This window comes from Erythranthe guttata, chromosome 7 (genome assembly GCF_056151865.1).
Source record: "Erythranthe guttata isolate IM_541 chromosome 7, IM_541, whole genome shotgun sequence".
Lineage (NCBI taxonomy): Eukaryota > Viridiplantae > Streptophyta > Magnoliopsida > Lamiales > Phrymaceae > Erythranthe > Erythranthe guttata.
This window is the reverse complement of record NC_142539.1, coordinates 6,356,103-6,360,063: the sequence shown is the minus strand read 5'-3', so window position 1 is coordinate 6,360,063 and position 3,961 is coordinate 6,356,103. Positions and strand designations below refer to the sequence as shown.

The window sequence follows — 3,961 nt, the reverse complement described above, 5'->3', positions numbered from 1 at the left end:
CACATCCATCACTAATGTTGATTTTTTTCGTTTCTAATATCCGTAGCTAATTATGTTGCTAAGTGCGTCGAAAATGTGTTGCTGCCAAATCCGTAGCTACGTACGTTGCAAATATTCCGTCGTTAATCTATAGCTAAGTCCATTGCAATATTCTATCACGAAATACATAAAATCCGTCACAAATTTCATTTCTAATTTCATCGCCAAAAGTAACTTTATACAACCATTATTAGAATTATTCGTTGCTAAAGCTGTAGCCAAATCATTTTACCAATTATTAAAACCTGTCCAGATATATAATTTACCAAAAACAAAACATCCAAATATGCTCATAAAATAACATTTGATACAATACTAAAGTGCAAGACTGAAAACTAGTTAGCAAAAAATATTTTAAGCTAAACAATATCAATAGAATGTGCAACATCAGGTTCTAGAAAAAAATAACGTTCTTCTAAAAATATTAATTTTAATCTTATCCCATAACTATGTTGCTGACCGTGTATCTCTAGTAGATCCTCTTGGTTCACTTTGGTGCACGGCCTGAATGGCAGCTTGGATACCGGCTTGTAGTTGCTCTTCAAAAGATGCACGCATATCTGTAATCTTTTGCTCCACCAATCGATTAACAACTTCTTCGAAAGTAGGACTATCAACCATGTTTTGAGAAGACGTTCGTGGTGTTGATGAAGAACTCGTTGAAGCATTAGAAATAAAGTTAACATGATGTATAAAATTAGCAGACTCTGATCCGAGACCATTAACTCTTCCTTTAATTGGTCCTCCAGTTGCCTCGAGCCAAGCATTATCAACAACTTCTTTAGGTAGAGCATGCACCATTTCCATGAAGGCCTCATCTCCATTAGCATAATCTTCTTCCTCGTCGTCGTTTATTGTTGTATCCTCATTTCCTTCTCCATCGTCATTGTTATCTAAACGCCTTCGCTTGATGATTGTCGAAAATTTATCCTGATAAGATAAAATTGATAATAAATTAATCCAAAATATAGAGTAATAGAAAATTAGCAACATCAGATGTATTTCAATTAGAAGAATCATATATATTTCACTAAAAATCAATACCTCAAAGGAGCATATTCAAGCAGTTCATAAGTGCATTATCAGTACAGTTCAAAGGAGCATATTCAAGCAACTAAAGATGAATATTAAACATCAGTCCTTCTAAATTTAAAATGGATTTTAACAGCAGCTGTTAAACATTATGTGATTGAAATAAAATATAAAATTAGAATCATACCCATACACACTTTGATTTACGATCAATCCAATCATTATTTCCTTTTGTCTAATGAGTCATCAAAAATAACTATGAGGCAGTAGGCTCTCTCCCTTTCTCTTTAACCTAAAGAAACGAGCAAATAGTTAATTGAAGATTAAATAATTCAATTATCAAGAATAAAGTACAAAATTAATACTTACATATCTTCTTTTATATTCCGAAATAAGAATTGATCCTCCTATGTGCAAAGATGTGCCGATCATTTATACTTGATTTTCTGTTATTGGAATTAATTTCAGATTTATTTTATAAATTTGTCAGTATTCCAATAAGCCATCAATTCCTGCCAATGATTCCGATTGATCCAGTTGGGTATTATATTTGTCTCAATATATCGCTTTTTAGCTTTGTTCTAAGAATTCCTCAAACTGGTACTTCTTTTGCGTTCGAAATGTCTTCTTACTGTCAAATGATTATCCTCTGCCCAATTATACATCTTCTGTAAATATTCAATAAAAATAACACTTTAGCAAACCATACAAATTAAAAAAAAATGAGCTACATAATTAAGTAGCAAATATATCAAGATAATTGCATTTAATAGGAATATATACTCCAGAATACTACGCACACACTTGTCTAGACTGACTCATAATACAATAAGAGCAGTGATAAAACGAATAGTTTGAGAAAGCAAGTTAATCAATCCATCATCAACATCCTCACCTAATAATAATGAGAGGGCAGATTAATAAAGTTGCAAACATTTTTCTACCAGACTCTAAGTTTCTACCAGCTTACGTGTAGCAAAAAGGTAAACAAAAGACAGCAAATAATTAATTATACTATTCATAGAAGAAACAAACAGGAGATTGCATTAATCCATTACAAAGAAATAAAGAAATAAATAAATAAATAAATATTAGTTATTAAAAATATAATACCTGAAATTCTCCAAACCAACTATCTCTGACATGATTTGGGACACTGTTCCATGTAGGCCATAGACCGCTAAATGATTTCTTGAATATTATAACCAAATTTCTCGAAGCATTCGAAGGATTAAAATTGTTCAATAAACTATAATTAATATTCTTTCACAATAATATATGTTTCAAATATTAAATAAATTTACCTGTCTCTATCCACTTTCAGCAATATTCGGTTGCTCGAGATTCTTTGTTGTGATGCAAGACTTGATTGTGAATCTCTAACTTCCCCTTGCTTTGATAGAGGTGTTTGTGGTTGTGGTTGTGATGAATTCTCACGGCTCGCTCGTCTAACACCTCCTCATCGTGGCATTTTTCTAAAAAAACAAACAAAGAAACAAATAAAAAGAAAAACATAAAGTGTTCAGGCATATGGATTTGTGAAACATGTCATAATCTAAGCAGCAGCCGTCTTGGTTATAAGAGACTGGAGAGGTATAAGGAAGTTGAGGATTTTGGAGCATCCGACGATGGCGGTTGAGGATGCAGCCATGCGGAGGAGGAAAAGTTAAAAGGGTCTTGAAAAGATGTTTGGAACACTGGTGGAAGAAAATTCAACGGGAAAGATGGTGAGGAAACTGTTAGAACCGGTTGCAGGTCATTTTTCAAACAATGTGTAGCAGGGTGCAAAATGTCAAGCAAGTTGTAATTAGAGGGTGCAAATTGCTACTGTTTCAATTGAAGGGTCCAAAGTGCCAAATGCATGTAATTCGAGGATGCAAAATACCAATTACCCCCCATGTTTTTCACCAAATATGAAGGCATGAAACAAGAAAGTAAATTTACCCTATCAATCCAACTAAATAAGAAACAGAGGCAATTAAAGTTTAATTTTTGAGATTGTAAGTGAACAAATATAAAGATGGGAAAAGTGTCATTGGCGAACAATTTTTTTTTTATGTCTGGGCAATATCAAATTCGCACAATTAATAGGTAAAAGAATTAATTGAAGCATCTATTTCACATACAAAAAATTTCAGTTCATAAAAAAATCATAATTTCAGTTCATCAAAAAATCATAGAAAGTAGTTTCTAATCAATATTTTTTCAATACAAACAAAAATTAAAAGGGGGGGAGTCAGACTTACCCAAGAGAGGCGTCGTTCGTGGCGGTGGCTTCTCGTGGCGCCGCGGCGGTGGCTGGTCGTGGTACCGTGCGCGGTGGCGGCTAGTTGCGGGGCCGGCAGTGGGGATTTGCTCGTCGCGTAGGTGGTGGTGGCTTTCGTGGTGCTGCGGTGGTGGTCAGTCGTGGCGCCGCGGTGGTGGCCATTGCGAGGCGTGCAGTTGAACCGTCCCTGCCCTCTCAATTTCTCAAAGTAGTTCTCACAAATTGTATAGAAAGGGTTTTATGTTTCTTTTAATTAGGATTACTTTTTCCTTTTACCACAATAATTAATTAATGGCAGAAAAGTAAATAAAAGTGATTCATACATACACGCATGTATCACTTTTAATATACTAAAACTTTAAAATACATTTATGTTAATATGAAGTTATTTTTTTAGGAATAATAATAATAATAATAATAATAATAATAATAATAATAATAATAATAATAATAATAATAATAATAATAATAATAATAATAATAATAATAGTAATAATAATAATAATAATAATAATAATAATAATAATAATAATAATAATAATAATAATAATAATAATAATAATAATAATAATAATAATAATAATAATAATAATAATAATAATAATAATAATAATAATAATAATA

The 3,961-nt window shown here is 32.1% G+C and overlaps 1 long non-coding RNA gene across 2 annotated transcripts; it reads right to left on the bottom strand.

The window, feature by feature from the left end:
• Window positions 1-372: 372 nt before the first annotated feature.
• On the bottom strand, window positions 373-3,645 carry LOC148769085 (uncharacterized). 2 transcript variants are annotated; one of them, XR_016032172.1, is made up of 5 exons: window positions 3,318-3,645; window positions 2,376-2,546; window positions 2,185-2,284; window positions 1,259-1,363; window positions 373-969 (listed from the first exon to the last, which is right to left on the bottom strand). It is a non-coding gene; the product is annotated as an uncharacterized LOC148769085 (long non-coding RNA). The 2 variants fall into 2 exon arrangements; XR_016032173.1 differs by lacking the exons at window positions 373-969; window positions 1,259-1,363 and adding an exon at window positions 1,504-1,739.
• Window positions 3,646-3,961: the final 316 nt, after the last annotated feature.